The sequence below is a fragment of the Equus quagga genome, chromosome 3 (assembly GCF_021613505.1).
Source record: "Equus quagga isolate Etosha38 chromosome 3, UCLA_HA_Equagga_1.0, whole genome shotgun sequence".
Lineage (NCBI taxonomy): Eukaryota > Metazoa > Chordata > Mammalia > Perissodactyla > Equidae > Equus > Equus quagga.
In genome coordinates, this window is record NC_060269.1 from 74245017 (window position 1) to 74268356 (window position 23340).

Here is a 23340-nt window from a genome sequence, read left to right on the forward strand (position 1 = left end):
ATATATACATAAACTATTATAAAAAATTCATAAAGAAGGTCTTTAATTGACCTAATTCAAGAACTAATCTTTGCAGTTAGGGAGGGAGGTGTGGAGCACGCTGATGCATCTTACTGAGGTCAGGCGCTCATCTTTGGGACAATCAACAATAGTTGGAGGAGGAGTAAAGATATGTTGGAAGATGGCCACACAAATTTGGAGCACATGGTTAGTTTAGAAGAAACCACTTCCCAGGAAAAGGTAGATATTATTCCCAGAAGAAGGAAAGAAGGGGTGTGGATGGATTAGATGTCTACTATAAGAGGTCAGCTTGAAAAGCCTACGTATGACTTCAGCAGTTGGCTCAAGCAGTGCATGCTGTGACGCACCGCAGACGCGCTTCAGTTCTGTGGCGCTCACCTCACAGTTAGCGGGAGTATTTTTAGGGACAGCTCACAACTATGTTCTCTCTAGGAATTGCTCTTGGCAAAAAGAAGCTGCCTTGCTCAAGGTTCCTCACCTTCTCTACAAGACAACCTGCATCTAAGAGTACAATAGCTCTAGTGGGAGTTTAATGTAAGAGTGCAAGGGCTAGACCCCTTACCCGATGCGGACATCTTTGAATCGTCATCCAGCATGAGAATTCCCCAAAGTCTGGCCTGAGTTCTCTGTTGCAACTGCTTCTTTGTTCAACTTCTTCCTTTGCCCAGGCCTACTTCCCCTTACATGTGTTGTTCCTAAGAATACTTCTCAACAAACCTCCTGCATGTAAATATCAGAATGCATTTCCCAGAGAATTTGTGATAATTTGTACCAGGAGTACCCTAGGAAGCAGGCTCTGAAATGAAATTTGGAGCTGAATCCCACTCCAGCCCTCAAGACATCATCACTGGCACTGATGGCTCTGGCTTCAGTGTAACTGCTAAAATTTTTTTCATTGGTGAACCAGGATGAGACGCCAGTGGAAAGGAATGAATTGATGGGTGCAATATCGCAGGCATATGAGAGGTTTGGAGAAAACAGTAATGATAAAGACTATGGAAGTAGATGGCTGTAGAAAGCCATTGGTGCATTGAAAGAAGAAAACAAACGGCTGAGTGTGATTAATCACCAATATAAAATTGTGAAAGACAGAGGGCATCCTAGGCAGCATATAAAGAATGAAGCGATTCTCATCTCCTCTGGCTGAAAGTCAAAGAAGGCTAAGGATCAGGACAAAAACTTAATTTTACGAGTAGCAGAACTCCAGAGAAGTTTGAATTATCAATCCCAACAAGTCTGCAATGCCAAGATCAGGGATCTGTTTGGGAAGGAACGGACGCTGAAACTTGAGAAAGATATCTGGGTCCATGCACTGAAAAAATTTCCATCTTCATATTCCTCTGAACTTTCTGTGCCCAGAGAAGTACACCACTTGTCTGTGAAACAGGCTAGCACTTCCTTCTTGCTTCATAATAATGGACAAGCTTGTGCCTTAGAAGACAAGACACATCATCCCTCCTCAATATTCATCTCCGTTTCCTCTCTTAGCCACCAGGCTAATAATTAGGGTCCAGGTACAACATGACCAGGTAAAGGAAGAGCTGGGTATCCTAAAGGAAGAAAGAGTCTATAAGTTAAAAGAGCTGGAAGACCTACCCAACACACGCCAACAAGATTTGGGACTGGATCTTGAAAGAAATGAATCAAGTCAAGTGAAACATGAAGTTAGATAATGGAGAGTTTTCCAATATGGGTTCACCTTCCTGTGATACAGTATTTGACATCCTTGCAAGCCTCAGGAGATGATGGGGAGAGTGCTAATACACTGGTTGGTTGGAACTTTGAAGCTTGGAAAAAATGATGGCTCTTACTACATGAAGTAGAACTGCTATGACAAATGGTAAAGTTCAGATACATTTGCTAGAGAGGATACACACAGCAGACAGAAACCACACGAGATGACTTTGTTTTATGGAGAGACCCAGAGGACAGCATTTATCAAAGTGATAAAGAATTCATTACTGAGAAGGGAACCAGGATTGTTAAGAAGCATAGTAGTGGATGTCATCTGAAGGTTAGGGCTTTTACATAAGGAGGATCCCAAGTAGAAAAGGGGATGATAGGATCCCAAAATAATCAATCTAGTATTTTAACCACCAGAAACAAAATGGACCCAATAATTGTAATTAGAAGAAAGTTTAGCATGACAAACAGGGGAGCTTGATCTACAGAGACCTATGGAGATGATTAATAGAACACGGAGCTCCCTGGACAAGATAGCTAGGCAGCTAACAACAACATCATTTAATCTATAGATTGTTTAAACTATAGAATAGAAAAATAGCTTTCAGAGCTGAGCCATTTCATAGACTTGGAACCCAATGAATCCTGAGATCCCCAGGAGGAAGAACTCTGTATCACCACATCAAGTTTTCACAGTAATGATCCCCTTGGTCCTTGTCCAAATTGTCCTAAAGCCATTTACTCAGGTATTGTATGCTGGGAAAATTCTTGGGTGTTCTATAGATCTCACATACAGTGCAGACTGACTCTCATTTAAATGTCACATGTGTTCATCAGAAAGCTAAATGGGATTTCCTCCCTGGATATGAGAGTGGATTTTCCTCCCAATCTCAGAGGAGAGAGAACTGAAAATATTTACCCAGCTGCATTTCAGAATTGCTGTGAACCAGTGACTGCTGTTTTCCACAGACACACCCACACACTACCCTCCCTTGAAGAGAAATATTGCTTTAAATTATCCTGCTTCTATCTCATCGAGTCTTGGGGTTAGGGGGTACAGGGGGAAAATAACTTGGTTTTTATTTTGCAGTTTGTATACGATGCTCAAGACAATGCGCTTAAAAGTTGCACTTGAGGAATTTCACTCCAGAAGCCTCGGCCACACTTGGACTTGATTTAGATAATGTTTTGAACTTTAAACCTAAGTTTCAAACTTATGTCTGAGGCTGTAATGGAATGATATTATGGATTTTAGGAAGCAGTGAGTGTACTTTCCATGTTAGGAGGACATGAATCATCAGAAGCCAGAGGGGAACCTGTGGTAACTGTTATATCAGTGGCCCTCTAATGCATCAGTCATCATGGTATTCATACCGTCGTGCAGTTCCCTCCACATTGACTCAGGGATTGACTTTTTCACCAACTTTAACCAAAGGAATATTAACAAGCTAAACATAAGCAGAGGCTTAATAAGGGCTTGCACAATGGGGTTTGCATTGTAATGCTCTCTCTTGGAACCCTGAGCCACTACTTAAAATGACTCATCTACCCTGATAGATAGGCCATGTGAACAAAGAGAAATATTCAGCCAGTCCTTACTTATGCCAACCATCAGAACTGAGAAGTGAGACATGTGAATAAAGAAGCCATTTTGGATATTCAAGCATCAGTAGCCATCACATGAAACAGAAGAACCACTCAGCTGAGCCCAGCTTTGATGGCGGAATAGTGGCAAACAAAAAATTTTAAGCCACTAAGATTTGGGGTAGTTTATTTATGCAGCAATAGATGTTAAACACTTTTATAAAGATTCATGGACAGTACAGGCACAGAAAATAACATCAGTGGTTACTGACAGACTGGAGTCATTTAAGCATGGTATCTACTTCACTGTCCAATTTAAAAGACAGCATAGGCTCCTAGGGGACTGAAGTCCTCATGCACAAGAAGATCACAGCCGTCATTTATTCAATGTCTTGAGTTAAAAATCCATTAAAAAGGTGATCAAATTTATATTGGCCAAGGAATTGAGATAAAAGAGGACAAAAAGTGAGTAAATAGGATAAATACGATTATAGATAACAGTAAAATGAAATCATAGAAAAAGAAATAATTTGTTTTTATATTATGATAATTTAACCCGCATAAACAATCATGAAAAATGTTAAAACATTTGATTTCAGGTAGAAACAATAAGAAATAAAAGTTCCTACTATAAACTGAAGCAGTTGATATTTTGAGACATTTAGGGCAGGGACTATGACTATCTTTTCATTTCTGTGTCCTTAGAACCTACGGTAGTACCTAAAATAGACACTCAATAAATATTTATTGTATTAATGATTGAACATTGAAGAAGAGGCCCTGTTGGGCTTTCTGATATGTGCCTGGGCAGAGAACTGGCACCGCCACCAAAAATCACCCTCGCCACCACCTCACTCCCACTCCAGTCAATAAAGGAGAGCTGAGAGAGAGATCATAGCTGTTTTTCCTCTCCTTGCTTTTTCCCATGGAGTGCATCTTCTTCCAGAAATTAAGGGGAAAACCCAATCATTTTTAGCCTCTACTAGGTCAAGGCAAGTGTCTGTCTTGCCTCTGAAATTTGGCACTCCATTCAACCTACAGACTAACTAGTGCTGCTGGGATGTGCTATAGATAGAGAGGCATCAGCATGATGCAGAGTCGAGACGAGGTGGCACGGAAGCATCCTGAATTCCTTCTAGTTGTCATACAAGCATATCTAAAATTTTGCAAAAGTTGAGTGGTTGCCGCGGACTTGGGTGGAGTTGAGCCATCGTTCCAGTACCTCTCAAGAAAGATGCCCATGAAATAACACGCTCCAGTAATCAAAGGCTCTGGGGTGGCCCACCTGGGGCAGGAGCTAAGGGCGAGGGTTTGTGGAAGAGTTCAGGCCAGAGCCAAATCTCCCTCATCAGGGAACTGTTTCCTTCAACTTGTAGAGAAATCTTCAAGTGAAAAACTTCTTAATTTAAACTCATAGATACAACCACTAATCTGAAAAATGTATGATAAAAATTATTAAATGTTTCTCCTGTGTTTCCAGGTATTTTGAAATCTGTGTATATTCTGTATGTATCCACATTACTCCATATCCATGGCTCCCACACAAGCAGAAGCCTGGGTTACTACAAAAACCTTGTAACTCGTCTTCCTGCTTCCATCCTTGTCCCTAACAATTCATTCTCTATACAGCAGTTAAACATAAACCAATCCTGTCACTCTTTTGCTAAAACAAAAACCAAAAACCGAAACCACCAATGGCATTGCTTCCTGTTATAGTGAAAGGAAAATCCATCGTCCCTCCATGGCTTTGAGCATCTCTAGGATCTGAGTCCTGCTCATTCCCCAAATCGTTTCTTTCAACACTCTCTGCCTCTTAACACTCCAGCTGCACTATCCTCTTTTCTATGCTTCAGACATGTCAAGCCTCTTGCTGTTACTATTTGCAAGCCTTCATCTTCTCATCAATTACATTTCAACTCAAATGTCACTACAGGAGGTTCTTTTTTCCATTATGTCTGTTATTGTTCTCACTCCCGTCACTCTCTGCAGTAGCTCATGGGAAGGCCTATTGCACTGGCACAATAGAAACATTGTGAAATAAAATTCAAACTGTATAACCATGAGGCAAGATGATGTCCTTGTCATGCTAATCAGGTAGATCCTTGAGTGCTGAAATACCACCCAGCTCCAACCTGAAATGGTATATAGGTGGTGAGCCTAAAGTGCCTCAACCTTAGACCTATTCCCTTACAACCTCCAGAGCTCTTGAACATGGGCACACCTCTAAGAGGAACAGGAGGGGCAGGAGGGAGCCACATTCATGTGCTGCTTCCTTTCATCTTTCATGGTAATAACCTATTATCTATCTACCTATCTACCTAAGAATCTGATAATCGTCTGTCTCCCATCCCAAAATGTTAGCTCTCTGAAGGCAGAGATTTTGTCTGATTTTTTCGTCACTCTCTACCCAATACATAGAACTGCATCTAGCACAGATGTAGGTGGGTGAATTAACAAATTAAATTCTGGGTTTAGGGAAATAAAATGAAGTTTTAATTTAAGCCACAGAGTAGTCCAGATATTCAGAATAAATCCATGAGTATCTCAAGCAAAGTCTCAGATAAAAATTAAGTGCCGTTGGCTTTTACTTCCCTCAGATAACTCTTGAGAAAGAGTAATAATGAGGAGCACAAAAACAGACGTCCCTGGTCCACTGACCACTATAGCATTCAATAGCAACATAATCCCATTATCAGTTCCAAAAACTGAGATCATCATACGATTAATCCCTAAAACTAAAGTAATATTTAATTTGGACCTATATCAAAATAATTTTTTTTCTAGTAGAAATGTTGGATGAAAGTTATCTCTTGGTTGTTGAGAAAATCCATCCATATTTCTAATGTTTGCAAATATTTTCCTAACTTGTTAACAAGTCACTTGCTTTGAGACATGTTTCATTGGAAGTTTTGAAATGAAATAGTTTGTGTAGCTTAAGTGGCATTGGATTGAGAATCAAAAGATCTGGGATTGATTTTTATTTTCCTCTTTATAATAGGTTTGGTATTGGCCTTGGGAATATCATTTTACTTTAATCTGAATTTCACCTTCTGCAAAGTAAGATGCTTGGACCAGAAGTTTTCTATGCTTTCTTTATGCTCTTAAAATCTAAGATTAAAATGTGGCTCAGACATCCAATTTGAAAGTGATGATGAAAAGTTAACAGTTCCTCCTTCTCGAATTGGACATCAACCAATGCATCAAGGAAAGCAAGAAACAGGCAAATCTAGTTTCAAATAAATTATGTGTCAGCAAAACTCAAAACTACACATTGGTAGAAGTTGTGGAGAAAATGAGTAAGGAGAGAGTATTTATGGCAGTTGATCACCAAAAACCTAGCAGATATTATTTTAAGATAAAAGGTGTACACTGAATACAAACAACTCTAGTTTGCAACTGTTGGACATAGGAGCAAGTGTTGGCAACAAAAATGTCCCTGACATGGATATGTTTGAACAGCAGAGGACACAGGGCCAAACAAAGAATTGCTTAGAGAAATCCCGTTAAGAAGAAATAGTCTCCGGGCTGGCCCCATGGCCAAGTGGTCAAGTTTGCGTGCTCCACTTCAGCAGCCCAGGGTTTCACCAGTTTGGAACCTGGGCATGGACCAAGCACTGCTCATCAAGCCATGCTAAGGTGGTGTCCCACATAGCAGAAGTAGAAGGACCTGCAGCTAGAATATACAATTATGTACTGGGGGGCTTTGGGGAGAAGAAGGAAAAATAAAAAATAAAAATAAATAAAATCTTTAATTAAAAAAAAGAAGAAGAAACAGTCTGTCTGGTAAATGGGAGAAGGGGATGTAAGACTTTTGCATTATAAAGAGATCTGCCTAAATAGCTCCTATCTATTGAAATGGGAGAAATAAGGGCTACCTCTGTATCACATGGAAAATAATCACTAATCTGGATCAAACCACAGGTCCCTCCCCAAATGAAATTCCTCAAATATCTGAACAAGAAAATCACCTCATGTAAAGATGCATACATACAAAAATATTGTGAGTGAAAAAGGAAGAAAGGAATAAAAGCAAGACAGATGATGAAAACCCATCAAAAAAATATTGCCATGAAAAAATGAAAACTGAAACGAAATATCCTGCTATTAAAATTCCAGAATCTTAACGTAGCAATTTTCCCTCTATATTAAGAATATGAAGCATGGATACAGGACCTCAGGAAAGAGATGTTAAGGTATAAGGAAAAGGTAAAATATAGGTTATCTATGCTAAGGAAAGAAGTAAAAGATAAAACTAAATCATAATTGAAATAAAAGTAAAATTGGAAGCAATATCAATAAATAGAAACTGCTGAAAATATATAAGGAATATAGAGAACAGGAATAAATAAAACTAACCAAATAGAATGAAAATGAAGAATTAAAATGTAGAAGGAAACACTCAACTAGGAAAGCCAGAAAAACGATATTCAATATAGGCAGAATTAGAGTCCCAAAAGAATAAAATCAAAGTAAATGAACAAATAAATATTAAAAGACTTAGTTCAAGAAAGTTTTCCAGATTTCAAAGAAGTATTAGAGGTACATGTTGAAATGGCACAGCATATCTAAGAATAATCAAAACTAGATAAATTGTCACAAAGTTTCTAAACTTCAAGGATAAAACTTATCCCTGTAAAGATTAATACATGTAAAAAAGGAGGTGGGCTGTGAGGCTGCCCTCACACTTTTCCTCAGCAATATGAGACACAAGAAGATAGTGGTGTTATACATTTAATTTTGACCCAGGAATGTCATATACAGCCAAGCTGTCCTGTACTGTAAATGCAACAAATAAATACTTTTCAAAATAAAAGCACTCAGGGAGCATCTTTCCATTGAGACCTTCTTTGAAGAAGCTAGTTGTGGGTTGAAGTTTAGCTGAATAAGAAATAAATCAAAATATTAAAGCAGTAAGCATTCATTCTATTTACTGTAGGTCTAAGACTAAAACAAACATGAATGATATGCCTCAAAATGCAGAAATGATATAACTAATGGAAGTTTAGAGATGAAGGAGGAGAGAAAGTATGCTGCGTGTGTGTGTGTGTGTGTGTGTGTGTGTGTGTGTGTACTTGCAATTATTTCCCAATTTACAGTAGCTGGAAGTCAAATAATATCACTTAATCTTGATTTAAAAAATGTAAATATAATGGTAGAAAGGCAACCAAAACCAAAAATAATACAGTAAAGTCAATTTTTTAGATTGAGAGAGAGTTGAGAATGGAGGACATGGAAATTTTATCGCCATTAATAATACAGAAATAATACAATCTAAATACATAGAATATAAAAGTAATGTATAAATTTATAGACCTAATAAAAAATCTTCCAATTTTCAGAGGAAACAATGCAAATTGACTACAGTGAAATTTTTTTAATTATATAAAATTTTTAATTAGATTTTAATTAGAATTAATTAGATTTTTAAATCTAGATTTAAGAAAGTTATATAAACAGAAGGCATAGCATAAAATAATACAACAAATTTAAGCTTGATTCTCTAAAATATCAGTAAAAGTGGCTTAACTTATTTAAAGTAAAATACTAAAACAGCATGAAAAATAAAACTGTGAGCTATATACAAGAGACAGAATGAACAAAACCTAATTTGGAAAGGTGAAAAATAAAACATGGGCCAAAGTACAAGTGTAAACAAAAGGAAAGTAGCAATCATAACAAGGTGGAATTCAGGCCAGAAAACAGTCAACGAGACAGACAGAGGGGAGATAGGGAGGCTGGAGGAGGGGGGGGGTGGGGCAGGAAGGTGGGGGATTAGTAACCTGAAAACAGAGAGCACACTTTCTTTTCAAGCACCACAAAAACACTCACAAAAATTTACATCTTAGACTGAGAAAAGCCTCAACAAATTCTAAAATGTAAATAATATATTCATTATCTAGGATGCAATAAAATTGGAAATTAGTAACAAAAGCAGAAATCAAAAAAACTCTAGCATCTAGAAATTTTAAAACAGTACAGTTCTTTGTTACATACTCTTGGTTTAAATAAGAAATCCAAAGGGAAATTTCAAAACATTCAGGAAGGTGGGGAGTTGGGGGGACAAGAAGGTAGAAACCAGAAACCAGAACCTGTGGACTGTAGTCAAATTAAAGCTCCAGAAGAAAATGCATACCCTTTAAAAATATACAAGAAAGAATGCAAGTAGATGAAGAGAGCTTTCAAGTTAATGAGTATGAAAAAGAACAATACAGTAAACCTCAAGTAAGCAGAAGTGATGAAGTTTAAAATTAAAGTAAAAATTATTGAGGTAGGGTACCACTTCTGGCTATGTCTCAGTAGATAGTATCAGACTAAGCACCCTCACCAATTACAACTACAAATCTACATAAATATTTTAAAAGCTGTATTCTCAAGATAATGGAGAACAAGACAAACTGGGCGTGAGGAACCAAATCATTAAGGAAAACAGAAATGCAGGAAAGCAGTAAGTTCTATATTAGATGCCACACACCCCCTGGGGAATTACTGATTCTTACCACAAAGTATAGGTGGAGAACTGCAGGAAGTAGGTTAGAGCTTGCAGCAGTCTCACTGGGCCTGGGAAACAGAATTCAAAGTTCAAGATTATCAAGGCTGCTAGGATTGATGGCTAAAATTTCAGAAAAAACAAGTCACAGAAAAATGAATCCAACAGACAGATCACAATTTTTCCTGGATACACTTGCAAATTCCTAAACTGTGAATGCACAGAGCTTTATGTTCAGAAACCAAGCAGAAAGTGGCTGCTAAGTGGCAAAAAATTAAGCAGGGATTCTTGTGCTGAGGAGACAAAAATTAGAGTTCAGGATCTGCAAAAGAGAAGTCATGAGAAACACTGCAGGCTTTCCATTGAGAACCCAGAAAAGCTAGTCCCTTTAACTAAACACAAAAAGAAAATAAACCAACCTTAACTAGATCAATCTGAGCTGACCTTACTCAGTTTGACTGCTAAAAAAAAAAGCTAAATTCTATCCATTGGAAGATAATATCGAACAGAGCCTCTACAATTTTCCATAAGCAATGTTCAACAATCGATAAACTGTACCAGTTTTGTCAAGAAATAGCAACAAATGTCCAAAAGAAGAGAAAACACACACACATATACACATATACACACACATACAAGGCAAAAGAAAACCACACATGGTTAATCTAGCTTTTTGAGTTATAGACTTAGTCCTTAAAGTACCGTTAATTAATAGTTTAAAAAATATATAAATGGGGGCCAACCTGGTGCTGCAGCAGTTGAGTTTGCACTTTCCAATTTGGTGGCCTGGGATTTGCTGGTTCAGATCCTGGGTGCAGACATAGCACCGCTTGGCAAGCCATGCTGTGGTGGCATCCAGCATAGAAAGCAGAGGAAGATGGGCACGGATGTTAGCTCAGGGCCAGTCTTCCTCAGCAAAAAGAGGAGGATTGACAGTAGTTAGCTCAGGGCTAATCTTCCTCAAAAAAAAGAATATATATATATAAATGGAAAATTTCCTCAGAATAATGGAAGACTTATGAAATGAATTTTAAAAAATTTTAAAGCTGAAAAATACTAAATCCTAAAATGGAAAAATTATCTGAAATTAATAAATAAATAGTTTCAACTACAGATTAAGCTTTCAGCAAATGGGAAGAACATAGGTTTACAGAAAATTGATTGAAAAATAGACAGAAAAAAGGCAGGGGAGGGAACACAGTGATACAACTTCCTAAAAGTCATTAGAGTCCCAGGAAGTGACTAAAGGGAGGAAAGAAAAGACGTAATATTAAAGGAGATAATTATGGTTGAGAATTTTCCAAAACAAATGAAAGATATCAAACCACTAATCCAAAAATTTCTGTAAAACTAATCAAGAGAAACAAAGAGAAAATCACTGAGAGCCGCATCATAGGAAAATTGCTGGAAGCAAAATAAAAAAGCAACTAAAGAAAGAAACAGACATCACTTTCTAATGAACAACTATATTTCAACAGCTGGTTATACACCAGAAAATATGGAACCCTGGAGATAATGAAATATCCTGTCTTAAATGCTAAGAGAACATTTTTGTCAATACAAAATAATATACAGGCATACCTTGTTTTACTGTGCTTCACTTTATTGCACTTTGCAGAAACTGCATTTTTCACACAGAAGGTTTGTGGCAAGCCTGCCTCGAGCCAGTCCACTAGCACCATTTTTCCAACAGCATTTGCTCACTTCATGTCTATGTGTCTCCTTTTGATAATTCTCACAATATTTCAAACTTTTCATTATCATTATATTTGCTATGGTGATCTTTGATTGGTGATCTTTGATATTATTATTCTAATTGTTTTGGGGAGCCACGAACCACACCTATATAAGACCATGAACTTAACCAATAAATGTTGTGTGTGTTCTGGCTCCTCCACTGACTGGCCATCTCCCCATCTCTCTCCTTCTCCTTGGGCCTCCCTATTCCCTGAGACACAGCAATATTGAAATCAGATCAGTTGATAACCCTACAATGGCCTCTCAGTGGTCAAGTGAAAGGAAGAGTCACACGTCTCTCACTTTAAATCAAAAGCTAGAAATGATTATGCTTAGTGAGGAAAGCATGTTAAAAGCTAAGGGTGAAAGTTAGGCTTCTTGTGCCGGTTAGCCAAGTTGTGAATGCAAAGGAAAGATTCTTGAAGGAAATTAAAAGTGCTACTCCAGTAAACACAGGAATAAAAGCAAAACAGCCTTATTGCTGATATGGAGAAAGTTTGAGTGGTCTGGGTAGAAGATCAAACCAGCCAAAACGTTCCCTTAAGCCAAAGCCTAATCCAGAGCAAGGTCCTACCTCCTTTCAATTCTCTGAAGGCTGAGAGAACTGAGAAGCTGCAGAAGAAAAGTCTGAAGCCAGCAGAGGTTGATTCATGAGGTCTAAGGAAAGAAGCCGTCTCCATAACATAAAAGTGTAAGTGATGCAGCAGGTGCTGACGTAGAAGCTGCAGCACGTTCTCCAGAAGATCTAGCCAAGATAATTAATGAAGGTGGCTACCCTAAACAACAGATTTTCAATGTAGACGAAACAGCCTTCTATTGGAAGAAGATGCCATCTGGAACTTTCATAGCTGGGGCGCGGAAGTCAACGCCTGGCTTCAAGGCTTCAAAGGACAGGCTGACTCTCTTGTCAGGGGCTAATGCAGCTGGTGACTTTAAGTTGAAACCAGTGCTCATTTACCAATTTGAAAATCCTAAGGCCTTAAAGAATTATGCTAAATATATTCTGCCTGTGCTGTATAACTGGACCAACAACGTCTAGATGACAGCATATCTGTTTACAACATGGTTTACCAAATATTTTAAGCCCACTCTTGAAACCTACTGCTCAGAAAAAAAGATTCTTTTCAAAATATTACTGCCTTTTGACAAAGCACTTGGTCACCCCAGAGCTCTACTGGAGATATACAATGAGATTAATGCTGTTTTCATGCCTACTAACACAACATCCATTCTGCAGCCTATGGATCAAGGAGTCATTTCAACTTTCAAGTCTTATTGTTTAAGAAATACATTTCATAAAGCTATAGCTGCCATAAATAGTGATTCCTCTGATGGATCTGGGTAAAGTAAATCAAAAACTGTCCGGAAAGGATTCACCATTCTTGATGTCATTAAGAACATTTGTGATTCATGGAAAGAGGTAAAAATATCAACATTGACAGGACTTTGGAGGAAGTTGACTCTGAGTCACATGGTTGGCTTTGAGGGGTTCAAGACTTCAGTGGAGGAAGTAATTGCAGGTGTGGTGGAAACACCAAGAGAACTAGAAGTGGAGCCTGAAGATAGGACTGCATTGCTGCAATCTCATGATGAAATTTTAACGGATGAGGAGTTGCTTCTTATAGATGAGCAAAGAAAGTGGTTTTTTGAGATGAAATTTATTCTTGGTGAAGATGCTGTGAAGTTTGTTAAAATGACAATAAAAGATTTTGAATATTATATAAACTTAGTTGATAAAGCAGTGATAGGATTTGAAAGGATTGATTCCAATTTTGAAAGGAATTCTACTGTGGGTAAAATGCTATCAAACAGCATCACATGCTACAGAGAAATCGTTTGTGAAGAGAAGAGTCAATTGATGCAGCAAACTTCGTTGTTGTCTTATTTTAAGAAATTTCTGCGGCCACCAAAAACTTCAACAACCACCATCCTAATCAGTCAGCAGCCATCCGCATAGTGAGGTAAGACCCTCCACCAGCAACAAGATTACAGCTCTCTGAAGGCTCAGATGATGGTTAGCATTGTTTAACAATAAGATATTCTTTAATTAAGATACGTACACTGTCTTTTTAGACATAATACTATTGCACACTTAATAGACTACAGAAAGTTATAAACACAACTTTTGTATGCACTGGGGAACCAAAAAAATTCATGTGACTTGCTTTATTGTGATATTCGGTTCATTGTGGTGGTCTGGAAACAAACCCATGCTATCTCTGAGGTACACCTGTAACCAGCCAAAATATCATTCCAAATAAAGGCAAATAAAGACATTTTCAGACAAAAGAGAAAAAACCTGAAAGAATTTCTCACCAGTGGATCCACAATAAAATAAACACTAGAGGAAGTTCTTTAGGGTAAAGGAAAATTTTCCTAGATGAAACCACAGTAATGCAAGAAGGTAAAAAAAGATGACCAGAAAGTGTAATTATGTATGTGAATCCAAATGAGTATGTAAAATAGTAATTATACTATCTCTTAAGTTTCAAATATATATAGAAATAAAGCGTATAAAAATAATACAAGAAACAAGACAAGATAAATAGTGTTAAAATGTTCTTCTAATCTTGCCTTGTTCATGGAGTGGCAATACTGATTTAAATAGAACAGTAATAATTCAGGGATTCAGGTTGAAGTTTAGAGCAGGAGTCAGCAAAGAATTTCTGCAAACAGCCTGACAGTAAATGTTTTAGTCTTTGTGCACCATATAATCTTGGTCTTAACTACTTAAGTCTGCTTTTATAGTGTGAAAGCTGTCAGAGACAATGAACAAATGAATTTATTATTAGTGAGTAAATGAATAGACATGACTTGTTCCAATAAGACATTATTTACCAGCAGGTGGCAGGCTGGACTTGGGCCATGGACCATAGTTTGCTGACCTCTGGTTGAAAGCATCTACTAATAATATAGCAAAAATAGTGTGATGTTTATAACTGTAAGTCAAATAAAAGGAGGAAATGGAATATTAAAAGCATTAATTAAAAAGCAGATGGGATGCAAAGAAAATAAGTAATAAGAATTTAGATTTAAACACAAATATCTGTGTTTTAAATGTGTTTAAAGGTAAATTGCATAATATTCCAATGAAATAAAAATTGTTAGAATGAATTTTAAAATACAATTTTTGTTACTTACTACAGATTCACCTTATATTGAGTAAACAGGTGGGTTGACAATAAAAGAATGGAAATATATATACCATGCAAACACTAAGAAAAGAAAAGTGTTTAATCTATAGTACTAATATCTAACAAAGTTGCCTTTAAAGAAAGAAGCATTGCAAGAGATAAAGAGGGATGTTTCATAATGATACTAGGGTCAGTTTAGCAGGAAGACATAACAATCCTGAATTTGTTTGCATGCAATTGTTTAGCTTCAAAATATATAAAGCAAAATGGGCAGTACTCAAAGGATAGATTGTCAAATCTATGAACACAAGAGATTTGAGCACACTCTCTTGTTGCTGGTGAAACAAGCAAACAAAAATCACTACGAATATAAAATTTTTGAAAAATACAATTAAAAGAAACACAATATTGACCTAATTTACATAAATCTAATACAGACTGAAGAGCTGCAGAACACACTGCCTTTTCAGATGCACATGGACCATCTACCAAAATAGAGCATACACTGGCCATAAAACAAATTTCAAAAAATATCAATAGATTTACATAATTCAGAGAATTCCCTCTGACAATGGTAGAGTTAAGCTAAAATAAATGAGATAAAGTAGAGAAAACTCCCAATTTTTAAAAAAAATTTAGTAACACACTATAAATAACACATGGGAGAAATAAAGAATCACAAAAGTAATTAGAAAATATTTCACACTGAAAGAAAATGAAAATATATATTAAAACTTTTGAGATGCAGCTAAAGCTTTGCTCATAGGAAAATGTATAGCTTTCAAATGTATGTATTAGAAATTCACAAAGGCTGAAGTTCAATAACTTGAGCATCCATTTCAAGAAGCATGAATAGAAAATTAAATCCAAAGAATATATAAGACAGGAAATAAGAACAGAAATAAACTAAGGCAAAAACGAAAATTACAAAAGGAATTCTTCCCAAACCAAATGTTATTCTTTCAAAAGATTAGTAAAACTGATAAATTTCTAGCGTAAGAGAGGAAGAAAACAATTAGAGAACATAAATTACCAATTTCTGGAATTAAAAAAACCCAATGTCCTTAGAAATTCTATCAATGCTTACATGACAATAAAAACATATTATGAAAAAAACTTTTTTTTCAAGAAATATAATCAGGTAGCTAAAATGAATACATTCCTTGATCAATGTTGGCACATGGTCTCAGATCTGATACTAAGGTGATAGGATTCAGAACAAAAGGGAAGATCATCCACAGAAGGAATAGGGAAAATTCTTCTGAGCAAGGAGGAAAAGTGGGAATAATAGGTAAATATATAAATAACTGAAGATGAGAGAGTGAAGTTAAGGGAGTTTTCCTAACATCTTCTGTTTCCTCTGTTAGAAGGAAGGCAAGAAAATGTTAAATGACGTGAATAGGAAAAAGCTTGAAGTAAGTTACAAAGGTTTAGAAAGACAATGGAGGGTCATAGACCTTGGAGGAGAGGGTGAAGCACTGAACAGCTTTCCGGAGAATAAGATGGGAAAGTACAAGGCACACACGCACATGCGCATGCACATGCACACACGTGAAACTTTTAAACTGAGCATATCAAGTGTCCGTAACTACCAATTTCAGTAATTGCCTTTAGAAAATAAACAGAAGTATCTACAGTATTTTTATACATTTCAAAGCATTTTTATACTTATGGAAAAATCTAAATGCCATAAATAGATGAATACTTATTGACATAGGAAGATGTTTGGGATTGCTAAGGAACAAGGAGAAAAGCAAACTAGAAAGAGTTTGAAAGTATATATGCTAAAAGATATGGTATGAAATTATAGATGCTATATGACAAAAAGGGGGACAGAAAAAAAGGACACACACAAAGCTCCTAACAGTGCTTATGAAAGGCATTCAGAGTTTTCTCCTCTTTTGCGCTTTTTAGTATTTTCCAAATTTTCCGATTTGAGCACATATTGTTACTGCACAAAATTGGGGTTCTCCTACTTGATGCACATAAAAAAAGCCAATTATTACAGTATCAGATTTGGGGAAAGAAAACAACTTTATTGCTAGCTTGATCTGCAAGGAGACAGGAGGTGTATGCTCTCAGATCCATCTCCCTGATCGAGGGCTTGGGGCAAAATTTATGGGATGAAGGGCAGGGTGGTCTGAAGGGTGGAGACGGATACTTGGAGGTGAGAAGTGAGGTGGGTGATGATTTGTGCAAGTGCAGTCAGCTCCATGGCTCTTCATAGGACGCACATTCACAGAATGGTGGTGTTAGCATGATCTGAGGGTGGAGTTTTCAGCCCTTTGATGCCAAAAAGATCACTTAACAGGCATTTGCGCAGGCCCACTTGATGGATTGGTGGTCTTACCTGGCCTGAACTGGACAAGGGGGGACTCTCAGTTCCTGAAAATCCACTCTTATTACTCTGTTGGTAAGACAGGGTCAGTTGAACTGGTCCTGGAGGGGCCATGGTTACAACACTACTTCAGTAATTAAGAGTAAATGTTATTCTGAATGAATAATTTAGATACAGGTTAAGATCTGTTCAAGGGAAGAAATGGCACAAATTTTAAGCATAATAGTATTTTTTAATGAGACTTTTATTCCCCATGAAGCATCGGAGGGGAGAGCTGATTCTGATCCCTTGTGAGGAAATGCACTTGTGAAAAAAACCTGTATTTTGTTAAACATGGCTTAGAGCTTCTTCAATATCCCAAGCAGTAATTTACCCACTGCTCCATTGTGACCTAGAATAATTAACTGTTGCTCTTATATTTGATTTGAATCTGTAAGAAATATCTGAATGACTGACTGAATGTTTCCATTTCGCATTTGATGCTGGGTGTTGTAGAGGCAGCATTGACAGAAGAACTTACTCACTGGAAATGTCTCAATCAAAACAATGCTTCTTGATTTTAGGGGATGTGCAAGATGTTTAGTACAACACTCTCTGAAAAGCCTCTGTTCAATAAGCTTTTAAAAAGTAGTTACAATGATTACAAAGGATACTCAACATTGTCATATTACCCATATTAGAACTAAAATTTCTTGAATTTCCTTTTGTTCTTACTGTTGCTCTTAAACATTCTAACCATGTGGAGGTAGAATGAAAACCCTGAGACAGGCAGACTTGCTGTTTTGCTCAAGGACGTGTCCTGAGTGCCTGGAACATTAACCCGCTCAGGGTACTCACTAAATTCCTCTTGCTCTCCCAGTGTTCTTTCCCCACTGTTTACTTCAGTTTTCAGTTTTATGTTTGCTCCAATTTAATTTACCTTCTCTAATGTTAGTGAGTTTTTATAAGAAAAGAAATCAATAATAATGCTACAGGATGGTTATCTAAAAGAAAGTTATCAAAGAGCCTGGCAGTGCTTTCTTTGTGTATTGACAAAACTGAGTGAGGTATTTTACGTTTTAAGCATGAGTGAACACAATTTGAATTGAATTTTTATATAATGTCTTGTTACCACATTTTTTACAAGTGCACAGTGTTGGATAATCATATTCGTTTCACTGGAAAAGTACATAGATAAGTTAGGAAAATAAATTTTTAAAAATGTGCTTTCATTCTTTCTTAATTTAATCCTTGGTTCTAGCTCTAAATTGACACATGGAACAGCCTCTTATTTTTAAGTAAAAATCTTTAACATTAAGAAAAAGCCTCTGTGAAAGTTCAGTCTGCACCATTACCTGCCGTCAACTATCAGTATGCAGGGCATTCACATATCTGGGAGAATTGTGAATTTCAGCATATCTATTTTCCTTTGCAGCGTATATGAAAATCTTAGTATATTTTCTATTGAAAACTAACTTGAAATAAGAGAAGTTTTCTGTCTGAATATATCATGCATGAATGACTCTTTGAAAGAGATATATAAATAATAGATCAGCTCTCAGATATTGCTGCCATGCATTATTAATTAAAAAATAAAGATCAGATCTACACTGAAAACTACATCATGGTATCTAGGCCATAATGTGTCTTAACAGCAGAGGTGAAATTTTATGGGCAATGAAGTGGGCTTTTATCACATTCATGTGGCTCAAGGCCTCTGAATATTCCATTCCTCTTCAGTAATACACACACTTCTTTAAAGACAGGTCTCAAAACTCACTTTTTCTGGTAATATTCAACTCCTAGAATAAATCTAACCCATGTTTGTCTACTGTGTGCTCATTAACACAGTAACTTACTCTGAACAAGGGTAGTGTTCTCACTGTGATTATTGCTGCTCCCATTACCCTTAGTCTTGTAGTGTGTGATGTTCTCTATCCATCTCCAGCCTAAGCATGAATAAACTCTTATATTCGGCACATCTGAAAAATTCTGGATTCTTCTAAGTAGCTCTATAAACTCTAAGGAATTGCCAAAGGAAAATAAACACAACCAACAGAAGTCAGATTTACAAAACACTGGTTGTGATACTAACAAGATTTAATTTGCTTCCAAGACTCACATGCCCTTTCTTATTCTATGTGAAGTCTGAAAAGCTCTCTATCCCCAACCTCGTGGTAGAACTAACAAGACCAAACCTATCCATTCACCTATCTTGTTCGCAGTTGTTGCTGTCTGTTTCTTTTTCACATCTCATGAGGCTGGCCTCTGCCTAGATTCTGGAGACAGACTTATTATTTATTGCTGTACATTTTGATTGTCTGCAATTTCCTGTTTGAAATACAATATGCAAACTACTCCGGAAAGAAAAGCCTGACAAAAGAGTTTTATGTCTTATTTGCTTACCTAATTAGTGAGAAAAAGAAATAATGCATTTGGCCACAGGTTAAGACTAATATCTGAGCTCACACAAAGAATCAAATTGACAAATCAGACTAACATGAATCAGACATGTTACCGAGTATTGATGCATACCTACTAGGCTGTTTTCTTCCCACCTTTATCCCATCATCATATGACATAAGCCGTAATCGTGGTAGTGAACTTATTACAGGATATTAAGAAGAAGAAACATCACGCAAGGACTTTACATTCTCTTCTGGAGAAAAAGTGTGTTTTGGGTTGTATGCAGGATAGTTGTATCATCTTAGGCAGGAGTATGACTTTGTTACTCTCTTTATTTGGAGATATTACTGTTTTAAGGATATTTGTATGGATGCTAAATTGACAATGAGTGCACTGTGATAGTTTTATATGTCAACTTAGGGAGGCGATAGCACCAAGTTATTTAATCAAAACGCTAATACAAGTGTTGCTGTGAAGGTACGCTGTAGATGTGGTTAACACCTACTGTCAGTTGAGTTTAAGTAAAGGAAATTACCCTCAATATGGGTGGGCCTCATCTAATCAGCTGATAAGCTTTACAGGCAAGAACAAGGTTCTCAGAGAAGAAGAAATTCTGCCTCAAGACTGCAGCATCACCTCCTGCTTGGGAGCTTCTGCTGCTGGCCTGCCCTACAGATTCCAGACTCTTCAGCTCCTGCAATTGCATGAGCCAATATCCAGTGGCGAATTGGTCTCTCTGGGTGTCTGTCTCTGTCTCTCTCTGTATATATACATGTACACATGTGAAATTGACTGAAAATCATAGTTGGTGGTCACAGAACACTTTGCCATTAGAAATGAAAGCCTACTGCCTGCAAGAAAATCCAGAAAGTGCCATCCTTGACCTGTTGTGAGCTGTAGGATCACTTAGCAGTCTTCCATCCATGAACAGGGCCACAGACACTCTCTAAATTAGTTTCCTCTGCTAGAAGTTTCAGGGAATCTCTCCTAGCACAAATTCTTTTTTGCCCTGTTAAAGCCAATTGCTCCAATTCTTTCATCTCAATTACAAACTCTGCTTTTCATTTCTCTTCTTGACTCTTTGCCTATCTTTCTTGGACATGATTTTTGCTTCAATTCCCCTTTCTTCAACATCCTGCAGGTGAAAATTAATCCTGCTACTTCTCAGAACCCAGCCACACAGAACAGGGCAGGTGCCTCTCCTGCATGGAGGCCGCTCTTTGAAGTGTCCAGAGAATATTCTTTCTCCCCCAAATCAATGCCTCTTCCTATGTCTTTTAGCAAACACCAACATCCAAAATACAAAACAATAGGACAACAAACAACATTATAGATTTTTATTACTACATTAAGCACCTTAAATTATATATTACTTAACTTTTGAAAATTTTGAATGTCATTTAAGTGCGTGTTTGAAATAATGAGTAAAATGTGGTACGTGACTAGTAGACCTAAAAGTTATTTACAATCTCCTTTTTAGAAGAGAATGAGAAATTAATTACATTGCATTTTACTAGTGGAAGTATGTAAGCAAATAATGGTGACACAATATCGGAAGACCCGTAAGGAAGTTCTGCACAGTGTGACATTACAGTGTAATGGGGACTCCACTTCTGTATGACAGGTGACACTTCATCTAGACCTTGAAAGATGATCAAGACTTTTCTGGCGATAGTGATAAGAACATTCCAGACAGAGGGAATGCCATGTTCAAAGGCACAGAGATGTGAAAGTGTACGCTCAGCAGACAATTGATCAAAGTATGATGCATGTGGAAGAGGACATTAAGTCTAGGATTGGATTGTGGGGAAGCTCAGCTGCTACAAAGAATTTAGGCTTTATCCTGCAGTTGACATGAAGCTATGGAAGCTTTCAAAGCAGGGATGAGACGTAACAAAATATGTGATTTATAAAGATAACACAAGGCTAGAGGAGGGCAAGACTAATTAGGAAGTAATTGCAACAGTCCAGATGGAAAATGGTGAACCACTGTCTACCGAGTTCCCCAAACCAGAAACCTGAGTCCTCAACTTCGTCCTCTCCCTCACTGAAACATTCACCAAGTTCTGTCAAATGAACCTCCTAAATGGAAGTCGAATTCATCCTTTCATCTCCACTACCACATCACCGAAATATGGTGAGAGCCAAACTCAGCTCCTGTCTGAGAATCCCAAGCACGTTGTAAAACTGAGATGGTGACTAATTTTGAATGCCACCTTCCCCCGAGGTGGAGCCTGGTGTTCTCTCACGGCTGTAGGCCGAATCCAGGGTGATCTGAAGACACCAGTGTGTTCTGTAACAATAGCTGGGCAAGGAGTTGCAACAGGGCAAGAGTTAACAATAAGGAAGGAAGATGTTTGTGGAGTCTTGGTGGAGATAATATGTGACGGTCTAAGCAGCTGTGGAGGCAGCAACAAATGGGGCATGTGACAGCAGAGAGAAGCCTCAGAGAGTGTCTGGACAAAGCAAGATAGGATCAAATTCTGAAAATAATAGGCTATAAGAAGGTTATTAAGGCCTAGAATCATGCAGAAGGGGAATAAGATAAGAACTCCATCCATTTGGGAGGATATTATCACAGAATCAAGGCAGAAACTCTACTGTTGAATTGGAGGAGAAAGTCATAATAAGGAACAGTAATATTGGCTTAAGACTGGATCATTGGACTATTGATAAAAGAACTTTAAGTGCCCACTGATGAAGATCAGATCTGGTCCAAGCACTGAATGTCTTTTGGACAAAAGACAGAGGAAAAAAAATAACGAAATCTTCCAATATCTAAGAAAGCAACTTAATAATAAAACAACTTTATGAAGAGCACATGTGGGTTTCAGAAGAACAGATCCTTACATTTTCTAGAAAGCAAGAGATGATAAATGGAAAGTAATTTTGCAGTCTTTGTCATTTGATATTTATAAAATATCACCAACGTTATATTGACTGAGTGTTCTTTTAATAAATATCAATAATATTCTAATACTCTGAAAGCTTTCATTTATGATGTCTAATCCCTTACTGTTGACTTTCCTTATCAATTCTTTTATTTCCCAGTTGTGTGTTTTGTTACCATGGGGTATTATCAGGAATATGACCCTGCCAGTTGGGGAAGAAATGACCATAATTTCAACCAGCATCATTATCATCCAAAATCTCAAACAGTTTAATTCATCAAAACCAGACAGTTCCTTTATCTATGATAACTCTTACTTTCAACTCTTCTTTTTTCCAATGTCTTTTGCTAGGATTTCTCTAAAAATGAAAATTTTAAGAACAAAGAGACGGGGAGTGAGCCCAGTGAGTAATGGCAAGGGGAGCATCCAGGAAGGGAAACGGGCAAGGAAGAGCCAGGTCCGTGACCAGAAAGAAGCTCAATGATCAAAAGTCCCGAATTTGGGCAAACACCAAGACTCCGGGCAGAGCAATATAGAAAGTCAGGAGCAGCTTTGTGATTGATAACTATGAGGACCATACATAAAAGGGGAAGGCAAGGAGGAGAGTCAAACTGTAGACAGACAGTTAGGAAATAGGAATTAAAAGGAACAGTAAACCGAGGCCCGGGGCACCCGATGGAGCAAAGGCACTGAGTCTGGGCAGACAACAGCAGAGAACTATGGTGCTGCGCCCTCACTGGAGGTGATGTACTTTCTCTGAGGAGTTACCTACTCAGAGTTTACAGGTAAGAACAGGTAAATGGCTACCCATGGCTGGAAAAGACAATGAAATGATGAGAAAAAGAAAATCCTGAAAAAAACCCCCCGACAGATTTGGGTTTCATCTCATTTATCTGCTCCTGGACAGAGGTCAGTAAAGAAGAGAGAGGAACTTGAGGCTAGGGCTCTTAAGAATCCAGAAACCTACCAGTTCCCGGGTGATTAAATTGTATAGACATCATTTGCCTAGTTTTTCTGACACCTTATTTATCAGTTTTTCATACATCTTATTTGATATCTAAGCTATCTGAAAATGTTATC